This window comes from Sminthopsis crassicaudata, chromosome 2 (assembly GCF_048593235.1).
Source record: "Sminthopsis crassicaudata isolate SCR6 chromosome 2, ASM4859323v1, whole genome shotgun sequence".
Taxonomy (NCBI): Eukaryota; Metazoa; Chordata; class Mammalia; order Dasyuromorphia; family Dasyuridae; genus Sminthopsis; species Sminthopsis crassicaudata.
Window position 1 is genome coordinate 19990469 of NC_133618.1, and position 12768 is coordinate 20003236.

Below are 12768 nucleotides of genomic sequence, written 5' to 3' on the forward strand. Positions count from 1 at the left end.
AATTTAATTTAAAAAGATTCATGTGGAAGTGATTTGGGGTGACTGACAGCCACTTTCTTTAGGGGACTGACTGAAAAGTTTCATTATTTTATTTTGCTGTTTTATAGTAGGAGTATATCTGGTAAGAGTCAAACATTTCCACTTCCTATTTCTAAGATTAATGTGTCATAAAGCCTCAGACTTCTGAAGCACTGGCACAAAGAAATGTTCTTCCTTCATCTGTCCTCTAGATCTTTGGAGGATGTTCTCCACAAAGCAGTTCCAAGCAGTGATTCTCTCAAATTAGCCAGAAGGGGACACACCACTCCATGAAGGCATAGCGAAAACATTGCCTAATCCCTGAAAATTCATTTGATAGCTGATTTAGGAAGAAGGCATAGTATCTTCTTCCCCTGGAGGAAGAGAGTTTTCATCATGAATAATTGAACAGAGCAACCACAGGTAGGCAGTAACTGCCATGCATCCATTCATCCATAGTGAGTAAGGAGAGAATGTCTGAAAAACTACAGCAAACTTAAGAGGCTGAGCTTAAGACTCTGAGGCTGAAAATTGAAATACACGTTTGCTGCTGCACTGCATCTTTCCCAATTGATGTGCTGAAAAACAACTCTGACATTTTTTCCTGAAATGATTAGTCCATCATTATCTTCTGAGAATTGTTCTGTGGGACCCCAAATAACACCATTTTTCTGCTTGCCTAGGAATCTTTAGTTCAGGTTGGAGAATTAAGAGTTATTATGTAGCACAAGGCCTTTAACTGGACTCCAATTCTGAGCAGTGGTGCAGAAGGAGTCATTGTTAAAGAACTCTGAATTTTTTTTGTTGTTCAGAATTGAAGAAAGTAGGATTATTGATTGAAATAATGCATTTTGAAATCATCCATTAAATATATTTAGAACAAATAATACATTTTCTTCTGACTTATTTCCATTTATGAACCAGAAGTACATAGTAGTCTGACATTTCGTGGATGTGATTGAAATGATGTAGATGAAGAAAATAGAGAGAAAAACATTTTGTTGCAATTATTTTCAGTGGGTAAGTTTGACTGGATAAAACTTTTTTTTCTTTTATTAAAAATCTGGACATGGTGGATAGATATGTATTAGTTTTCTGGACCTATAAACAATTCTCTACTTTATCAGCTGCAGTACATTCATTAAATGCATACATTTGCAATGTAAAGCTTGAGGGCTATCACAGCCCAATTAATAATAGAAGACCCAGATAGTTAGAACAAAGCAATAAGTCATCCATCTTTGCAATACATAGAAGAACAAAAAGTTGATTTGGAGCCATTTATTGTGATTTTGTCCATTCCAATAGGTGTCAATTCCCAGAATTTCAACTGGTAAATTTTAGCATCATCACATGGGCAAGTGGGTAGTTCAGTGGAGTGCCAAGCCTGAAGTGAGGGAGATTCATCTTCCTGAATTCAAATCTGGCCTCAGATACTTATTAGTTGGGCAAGTAACTTAGAGGTGTTTGTTTCATCTGTAAAATGATCTGAAGAAGGAAATGGCAAACTATCCCAGTATCTTTGCCAAGAAAACCTCAAATGAAGGTCAGCTGAAATGACTGAACAACAACAATAAACATTATTACCAAAGAAGCAGTCACTAAGGCCAATTTCTGAAATGCAAGCTGAGAGAAACACTTGGACAAATCCCAAACTGGTCAGGAATAAAATCTGTGTGAGTGACCACTCAAGATGGAATGAAATTTCAGTTATTAGAAGAAGTGCTATAAATTATAGCCCCCAGAATGTATAAGAGAAAGAGATATTCAAAGGATATTTTATAAGGACTATATGAAGGAAGAGATTGACTCTCAATGACTAAGATAAAGAGTAAGATAATTAGTGGGACCAGAGGACTCAGTAAAGGCTCCATATTGGATAAGACACATAAGATATGATTTAAAGAAGGTTTCTTTAAAAAAAATATTTCTACCTGAGAGAAGTGATGAGATGTATTTTATATGTTGAAATAAATCCATGTAAAGACATAAAGAATAGAGATAGTAACATTAGAAATGTCAAGCAAAAAACTTTTAGGTCATTTAGTTCATCCTCCTCATTCTCATCTGAGCAAATAAGTTTTAAGTCATTAAATGATTTGCATGAAGGGACTCATTTAGTAAGAGAAATCCAGAAATTGAATCTAGTTCCACAATCTCTGGATTTAATACATTTTCTATTGTACTATGAAAAGTTATCTACATATGAGCAACAGTTAATAAGCTTGTATGACTGGAAATGAGAGCACATGGAAGGGAAAAATGAGGAATTGACTAGAAACATTGGCAAGAGGTCCTACACTGTATGTTTTTAAACAAAAAATAGAATGCACACATTATTTTATGGATTTTGTGTGTATTAAATAGTGTGTAGTTATGGGGATTGAAAAACAAAGGATGATGAATAAAAGAAATAATTAAAGATCATAGAATCTCAGAGAATACCAAATTTTAAAATAACTTCAGGAATCATCTTGTGCAAATGACAATGAAAAAATTAATTTGTCCTCTGAGGAGTTTTATACCACCTCCCACTCACATCTGCCAACTTGATCTTCCAGAATGTGGCTATTAAGTCACTAAGGGATTTAGGAGTATTTCAGTGATTGTGTTATCATAATTCTATCAGATACAGACAGGAAAAGAAAAACAGAAAAAACAGAAAGAGACAGAGAGAGAGAGAGAGAGAGAGAAGAGAATAGAGACAGAGAGAGAGAGAGAGACATAAATGGACACAGAGGGATCAAATGGACCAGTTACCACTTTTTATATTTAAACTTATTTCTGGCCCAGCCTCCAATTGAAGAGTTGTCTTGACCACTCATACAGATAGGACAAGACTCTAAAATATTTGAATATTCAATGAGGTAGAGATTAGGACTACTTCATTATTAATCATCAAATGTTCCTTAAAATAGGTGCTTCAAGTACCAGCCTTGAAATTGCAAAGTCCTGAGATCAATCTGGCCTTGGACACTTAACACTTCCTAGCTGTGTGATCCTGGGCAAGTCATTTAACCCCAGTTGGGAAAAATGGGTTCTTCAAGTTATCCTATGGACTTGCAGAAGGAAGAATCTTTTGACTATACTCTGAAAACTACTGTGTAGAATTCTACCAATCGTCAGAATCATTACCTCTTATTTAAGCTTTTCAACATTAGTTTACTACCTGAAGACTATCAGTGATGTAGAACTCATTTAAGACTAAGGCAGCCTCTTCTGCTTTGAGATAACACACATTCTTGAATAATTTTTTTTGTTGTACTTTCTTATTTTGAATATAAATATACTTTCCTAGTTCTACCCTGAAGGATTAAGAAGAGCCACTTTTATTTGGAATGCTATTTACATATTTAAAGTTAAGTATCATTTAGCATATTTAGTTTATTATAATTTCAGCTAAACTGCTCTAAATCCTTCAACTGATCTATGCTAGAAGGATATGGTCTTTAGTCTACTACCTTGTTACTCGGTTCTGGATATAATTCCTTTCTTTTTTCAGTTACCAAATTATTTTCCACTACATAAACCCCTATTTGAATTTTATCTCTCCCATTAAACCTTTCTTGCTCTTCCTATCTGACAAAATTGTATTTCGTAGATTTGACATTAAACTTAAATTTTCAACTTTCTAACATAATATATGGTATAGCAGTACTATTTAAAGAAGAGCATAAGAAAGCTGTTCTTCCTTCCTTCCTTCCTTCCTTCCTTTCTTCCTTCTTTCCTTCCTTCCTTCCTTTCTTCCTTCCTTCCTTCTTTCCTTCCTTCCTTCCTTTCTTCTGGCCATGAGGCAAAATCATTTTGGTGAGAACTTCCTTCCTTAAATGGCAATGATAATTTCTTTCATGGGTAGAACATTATATGCCTCATGATAGAGACCACTGCTTCCTAATTTTAAGAAGCATGTAAAAGTTGTAACAAGAAATGAGACTGAAAGCTAAATGAGTCAGATATCAACCAATGTCTACAGTTATAAGAGATTCAGGATTTGAATGGAGGTCTTAATTTTAATCAAAATATTCATTTTTTTCTATATATTTAGATATAAGAAATATTTTAGCTTTGAGTTTCTAGGTAATACATATACAAAAGCCAAATAAATCACAGGATAAAGTTAGAGCTGTGGTGGGTTGAACAGTAAGTTAAAATGTTCAGAGAGGCATATTTTAGCTCCAGATAAGATCAAAATATTCTAACAATTGGGTAATCTCTGAGCTTACACATAAGAAAATTAAATATTATATTATGTTATAATAACCAAAATTAATAATAAAAGTTGCCCTAAAGTAGAGATGGATGACTAATGAACTGTTGAGTAAACACCCACCAAATGTTGTAGTGTTGAAAGTTTGTTTATTGATATCATTTGGGACAAAAAAATCTGAAATTTCTTTTATTAGTGAGATATTTGGCTTTATGAGGGTATGACACTCCTTATGTCTCACCATCTTACCAGAATTGCTTTAACTGATGTGGCAAAAAAATGGCAGATAGGAACATGGTCAGATTTGAGAAGACTAAGGGAAAGATTAAAATTAATTTCAAATATTTCTCAAGATATCATGCAAAAAAAATCAGAGAAACAAAGATTAGAGTTGGGAAGTTGTATGGTACAATGAAAAAAGAGGATTCTCAGTGAATATGACTTTGTTTCTAATATAGCACCTGTAATTTACTAACTAGATAGCTCAGTGTTTTCAGGTATAAGACAAATATTCAGATCAAGAGGATATCTGGGTTTCCTCAAAGTTTAAATGTATGATCCTATGAAACTTTGATCTATTCTTTGTTCTTCACTCTAGAAGGCAAAATGAGGTCCAGTTACTGAAATCAGTAGGAAAATAAATTTAAGCTCATTGTATGGAAAAGCAGATTTCCAATTAAATGGATTTAATTTCCAGATAATGAGATGGCTATCAATAAGAGTATTCTATTACTGGTGAGCAATGGGTAGGAATGGCATATTGAAATATTTCAATGATTTCGCAGCCAGCCTAGAGAAGCTCAAAAGTCTTTTCAAACTTTATATTCTATTATTTTCATAATGGAGATAGGCCATGCTTGCAAATCCTCCAAATTTCAGTAAATGCTATGTGCGATGTTGTGAATACAATATTATCAATTTTGAGTGAGCTAAAATTATCCTGGCATGTGTATTTATTTTTGCTACATATTCTATGTGCAAATATTTGAAGGCCTATCCAAATAAAATATAGTAGACATTCCGTGTTATTCCAGTGAATGAACTAAGAAACTTTACATAAAAATGAGAGTGGCAAAACTGTTTTGATTTAAAGAACTTTCTAAAAAGAAGATGGAACATGTTGACACAGATAGAAAGCTTACCCAGAAACCAAGAAAAACTCAGTTCATTTACCAGTTTTGATATATTATTGCTGCATAAATGATTCAACTGCTGATGGATTAGACACTTCTGAAAGATTATCACTTAGCAATTAAATCACAGACTCAGTCACTTACTTTATCCAAAACTTTCAACTTGTAAATGATGGAATGTACCTGATCTTCACCACGGACATTTTTAGTCCTCCCATGATGCATCATACAACATTCTAATGACAGTGATTATACTAGGAGCAAATATGTGAGGGAACTATGAGGTATAAAAAAGGGACATAGGCACCTATAGAATCTTAAATCAAGAAATTTTGTTATTCACAGGCATGCAAATATATTGGTAACTCATCCTATAGTCCCATGGGCACTTAATAACAATTGTGGTGGTAAGTCATAGGAAGAGTAGACAGTAATCTGTTTGAGAGCCTGGATCACATCTATGCTCTAATATTTGATTATTGTTTTTAGTATGATTCATCAGACCTAGTAGAAAAGGAATATACAGATCAATTCATCAACAGGTGGTCTAGACTGTGACCAAACTTATTAACTACAAGGAAATTGATTGGGAACATTTGCTAACAATATGTTTAAATTAAATGAGTTCTGATAAGCTGATAGTTTGCTAACCTTTCACTCCTAATCTTGATGTACTCACATTAATTACTGGATTCATAGTAATTTCCATGTATATAAGTAGATTAATCAGTGGTCAAACATAGCACCTGTTAGTTACTTGGGACATAGGCCAAGCCTCACAAAGAACTAAGCCACAAAGTGTTGCCCTTTTGGAACCATATGGTCTTATTTTCACTATTATTTCTACTTTCCTTCAGATGTATACTAGCCCTTCTCCAATACTACTTTTCACCTTATACTTTAAGAAATGTAAGCTTAATAGACATTACAATTGCCTTTGGAAATAGTTTGTCCCTTAACTTCATTATGATTGGTATAAATTTTTGCTAAATAAATGTTTATCCTTAGTCTGACTACCCTTTTGTTCCCTTCATCATTCCTGTGATTTTCCAAGCCATAACTTCTTTCTTGGGTAGCAATATTCCCTGCCAATTACAATTGAATATAAATGTCTTAAAGGATGGTACCTGCCCCAAAAAAGGTTAGGTATTTTCATCATAGCAAAGAATATAACATATTGTAAATATTTAATAAATACTCTTCATTCATACATTTGATAAGAATATTTTATCAACTTGTGCCAAGCTGCTTTCATGTGTCTCACAACGTAATCATGGGAAAACAAACAAGCAACAGAAGTTCTGCTTGCCAAACTCCATGGAACATTATGTCCCACCCAAGATAATCATATGGAATCTCTTCATTATTCTGAATGGCTCAGATTCTGATACTCTGCACATTCTCAACTCCCACAGTCAATTGTCCTCTCTTATTGCAGGGCTAAATGTAAAAGCAGGAAGAAACTTCCAAAGCCCTTTCAGGACTCTGAAATTTTAAGAGGTGTCTAGGTAGGTCCATTTTCCATCAACTCAATGGAACACCATATTTCCCTCCCTTCCCCCCTTTTCTTTCTTCTTTTCACTTTCCTTTCCAAAAGACATGGGCAACTATAATGTTCCAGTTGGTTTTCTGGAGGTCTCTGGACCAGCCTTCCTTTCAGTAGAGTAATCACTACAAGAATAGCCAGGTGTTATCTATTATGCTAATAAATAATGTTAATTTTAGCTGGATAACTTATATATCAGCAACATATCAGATATAAATACAGATAAAAGATAGTGAGGAGTCATTAATGATTTTGCTGCAAGCCTGAAGGCCTGGATTTGATAGTATCTTCAATAGTAATAAGGTAGTTTAAGGGAAAAGAAAGTGAGTTCAATTGTAGATATATTGAGTTTAACATCTCTACTAGATATTTAATCTAAGATGTTTTGAAGACAGATAAAGATGTAAAAGGTGTTGGAGAGGTAGATTTGAAAATCATTAGCATAGAGATTATAATTAAATTAATGTGGACTAATAACATCACCAAGTGAAGTAGTATAGAGATAGAAGTGAAGAGAAACCATGATTGAGTCTTGTACAAATCCATATTAACTTTGTGTGACTTGGTTGAGGCTGGGGGTTGGGGGAAGAAAGACTGAGGTGGGATGATGTCAGAGAGGAGGAGAATCAGGAAAGAAAAATTCTCTACATTCTAACCCCCCCCAAAATCAAGGAAAATAGTTTCATTGTCAGTGCCAAAGACTTCAGAGAGGTTACAAATTATGAAGACTGAAAGAAAACCATTCGATTTAGAAATAAGAAATAACTTTGAAGGTAACAATTTTGTGGAATAATGAAGTTTCAATCCCAATTGTAATGGTAATTGATAAGGAGAAACATATAGTTTAAGTGTCTTCCTCAAGAAATTTGTCACAAAGGGCAAAAGAGATATCTCTTTTCCTTTCTCTATTTCAGAGTAGATTAATGAATGAATTCATCTGTCCATCCCCAGTAACTATAATCCCACATTCCCTTCTGCTCTGTGTGGCACAATTTCTTGAGAGATAATTTACAATAGGTATCTTGGCTTCTTCTTCTCTTGCTCTTCCCCCTATAATCTTACTTTCAAACTAATCTGTTTCTTTGCTAATTTAAGCCTTTATGTAAAGCATCTTATATTAGATCTTTTCATAATCAAAATTTTCAAAAAGATTCCTGAATTAGTGTGTCAATGGTGTAGAGGATTGATAGATTGCTTCAACTTTATAGTTCTGTTTATTTGGTTTTAATTAGGAACTAGGGATAGATGTTATGATATTTCACTTGTTTAACATATTCTCAGGGAATGGTTCCTGTGGGAAACTCCTTATGCCCAATTTCTAGACTGGATCTAGATTTCCAGATAGATCACATATGAAGAGCCAAAAGGAATCCAAGATAGATTTCTGGTCTCTGAATCCTATGGGAACTAAAAAAGTACTCTAAGATATAAATCTAGACTTTTAGAATTTTTCATCTAATTAGGTATGCTTAGATTGGATTTCGTAGTCAGAGTAGCTGAGTTGTTTTGCTTAGTGGTAGAGACATAGTAGAGACATAGAGCTAAAATATAGATAGATAGATAGATAGATAGATAGATAGATAGATAGATAGATAGATAGATAAGGAGAAATATTTTTGCCTAATTTAAGATATATAGACATAAGTATTTATATATCTTGTCTTATACAAACCCATATTAATTTTATGTGACTTGGTTGAGGCTCCAGAAAGGGAGCCTTGAGATGGGGGCTGTAAGAAAAATAGGAGAAGTTTGTCAAACTAGACAAACCAATATCATTGGAACCTTGATTCACACTAGCATGATATGGTAGAAAACCCATATATAGCATTTTGAAATCCATTCATCTAGAGTCAATTAGTACATTTGCCTTTTATCACTCATTTGATTAGTTGTGAGCCATTTCCATTCTTAGGCCCTCAATTTCCCATTTTATAAGATGAGGGTTTTAAAGTAGATTATTTCTAAAGTTGTCATGCTTTGAATAAGTCATAGACAATAAATTAATGGAAGTAGACTTGAGTCCTGGTTCTGAAATGAGTTTTATTTCTGGGCCTGTCATATAACCTCTTTTTGTCTCATTTGCCTTATCTGGGTAAAAACAAATTGGATTCAATGACCTATAAAATACTTAGCTCCTAAAACGAACGGCACACACACGCATGCGCATGCACACACACACACACACACTCACACACATATAGACACACATACACACAAAGCGACAACTATTATGAAAATCAATCCCAGAAACAAAAGTCACATAAACAGAACATATAAAAACATGTGCTAGATACCTTATACCAGAATAAGTTTTACTCTTATTCTCATTCCTTCCAGACTCTTTAATACCTGTTCATTGTGTTTAACACTTTGCTGTGCTGTTCCATGCAATTTGCCATAGAAGAGATTATTCAAAGTTCTGAGTTGGGGGAAGGGGTAAATTCACTGAATCTTCTTTTCTACATCTACTCCAGTTTATCACAAAATCTATCCATTCATTGCCCCTTGGCTACCCTTAAATGAGGTTAAAATGGCTTCATACTGTTATATCTGCTTGGACTGAATTGCTCTGTCTTTTTTTTTTTTTTTTTTTTTAAACTTGAATTTACTATTGGCTTGACTGAATTGATTGAGTCAGCTGGTTTCCTTAAATAAAGCCTCAAGGAAGAAATGCAGCTGATTTGGAGAATATCGTTTTTTTGTGAATTGGCTGGATCTGTTTCTGAACTCCTACTTTTGGGACCTGAGGAACAGCAGGCTAAAGGCATTAAGTTATTAATAGTGTGTAAGAAATATGCAAATAGACTCATCACATGTCTGTCCAATCCCATCAGCCAGATTCACAGCAGGTTGGTTCTAAAGCCATAGCTGCTGATGTAGCCAGATGGTTCATCACAGATGGGAGATAGGAACAAGAGTCTGATTCCCTCTGTAGGCCTTGAGGCAGGGAATGATCAGGGCCTTGAGGTTCTCCTTTATAAGAAAGAAGGGAGTTATTACACTGCAGCTTCAAACCCCCACCCATGGATAAAATGGCACTCTGCTGAGCTGTGGAGATTATACTTTCCTCTAGACACAAGATGGATGTGAGCTAGAATCCCACAAAGCCAATAAGCATTTATTAAACCCTTAGCATATGCAAGAGACTATAATAATAACTGAGGATATATTTTAAATGGCTAAAGCAAAGGTCAGAGAAGAGAGAAGTGGAAGTGAAAGGGGCCATTTGAGGTGAACCTAAGGGATTCTAACTTTATTTGGCTGTGGCCAAAGATCCACAGCCTTAATCTTTTAGAAATCATTCCAATTAGCCTTCTGATTTGAATATAATTGCTGACCTATCCTCTATATTCAGATATATCTAACTAGACCAGGAGTAGAAAAAGTATGTGGTTGGTTAAAAATGTAATATTTCAAGGCAATCTCAAATATGTTTATGTATATGGAGTTGTGGTGACAGGGGTAATCTTTCTCTAACCATATTTCTTTATTTCTTTGATATAAGGCATTGAAGGATGCCATGATAGTGCAAACATGGACTAGGGAATCCATAAGAGCCCATCAAGAAATGGTATCTGAGGACATATCATTTTTCTCCCTTTAGAACACAGGTGAGAAGAAAGACAAAATTTGGAGCAAGATATTAAAAAATTTCAGTTCTTTTTTGAGAGGGTGGAGTAAGGATGGAAGTAGACAGTAGTAGGATTTTTGTCATCCATTGCCTGTGTTCTACCATAGACTTATCATAATATCTAATTTCTGTTTGCTACTTCTCCAAGATAAGAATCATTAAAAAAGCTGTCTTTTGGAAGCCCTTAAGTGAGAAATAAGTAAAATAATATGTGTAATAAGTAAAATGATATGAGTATGTGGGATAGAGGTAAGAGTAGATATTTTGTTTTTGTATAGAAAATAGGATCTAGGGGCTGAAGAGAGTAGTGGAGAAAGATCTTACTATTAACCCATCATTGATTAATAAGTTTCTCTTCATTTGGGATCTGCTGTGTGTTTTGTGTTTACTAGAATTGAGTTGAACACAAAGAAAGGGAAGGTCATGGCTCTTGTCCATGATGATATGGATAAGAATTGGTGTTGTAGATAAGTAACAAGACTAACAGAAATCCCATCATTTCTCCTGCAAGTGTATTGGCATTTTGTTGGAGATGGGGAAAGGAGTTGACTGGATTGAGGAATGAGCTTTCTCCTTGCGTCTTTACATATTTAATTATGATATTTTGTTTCGCTGCTCCCAAAGAACTTAGAAATGAGCAAAAATCTATAAAACATAATAAAATGAACCCATAAAGCATAATAGTTATAATTATTGAGTATAATCATATATTAAATATGTGTATATATATATATATATATACACATATATATTTGATATCTAACTTATTATGTTATACACCCAGTATATATTTATATCTGTCTACACAAACACACACACAAACTCATGTATATAATGCTGGGGAAAGTCAGCCTCAGCAGATTGAAAACTGAAAGTTGAAAGTGAGTTGAAGAGTTTTGATCCTGCATTCTATAAGGGAAGCTTTGATAGGAGTTCATTGCTTCACCCTCTAGCCCTTTACTGGAAGAGTAGAGAAGATTTAGAGAATTGGAAAAATGTTGAGTATCTAAGATTGCCTTAAATAACATGATCTGAAGACATAAGGATCTCTTTACGAGTGTGTATATATCTATACAGTAGAATAATACTATGTACTTGGGATTTTATCATAGATGTATTAAATAAAATTCCTTAGCAAAAATGATGTTTTGAAACTTTCCTTTGCAAGCAAGGAGTAGAGTTAGATCTTTGGCAACGTACTAAAAGGCCCAATCCACAAATTGTCCATAGTCCTAGTGAGGGTTGCTGAGATATATTCTGCAGTTCAGTGGTAACAAAAGGTCAGAAGTTGCTTGAGAGTGGAAGAATCAGTTTCTCTGTGAAAGTTTCCCAGCTATTCTTGTCCTCATTGACCTTAACCTATTCAAAATTTTTTCTAATAGCAAGTGCCTCACACCTTACCACTTGATTGTTTCATTACTATTATGGTTACTCTTTTAAAAAATTTTATTTTTTTCCCAGCGATTACCTTGTGCTCCATGCAGATTTAGTATATGGTTATGCTTCTACTTTTCATCTCCATATAGTCTTACCACCTTGAAAGCAAGAGTTATTTAATTTTTGTATCCCTAACAACCAATAAATATGTAATGATTGATTTAATTCAACAACAACAATAAAAGATTAAGTATCTTTGATGTGGCAGACATTGTGTCAAGCAGGAGAGAGAGAGAGAAAGAGAGAGAGAGAGAGAGAGAGAGAGAGAGAGAGAGAGAGAGAGAGAGAGAGAGAGAGAGAGAGAGAGAGATTGAGAGAGAGAGAGAGAGATTCCTCCAATTATAAGGAAAAGGAAACTGAGGGAGAGTTCTTTATCTGGAGGATAATGAGATTTCAACCAAAAATCATTTATTAGGCTCCTACTTTTTTTTTTTTTTCAGGCATTGTACTAAGAGAATCCAGGTGATCTGTTTATTCTTGGGGTAGGAAGATGGGTGTTACATAGAGACAAAGCCAAGTAGGCTGCTAACTGAATGCTGTCAAAAAAGGGAAAAAAAAAAACTTTGATAAAATTCAACATGGATTGTTAATAAGAACACTAGATAGATAGGAATAATGGGGTTTTCCTTAAAATGACCAGTAGCATCTATTTTTAAAATCAATGATCATCATTTATAATGGGGACAAATTAGAAACATTTCCAATAAGATCAGGGGTGAAACAATGTTGCCCACTATTACCATTTCTTTTCAATATTTTATTTAAAATGATAGCTTTGGAAATCAGGGGAAAA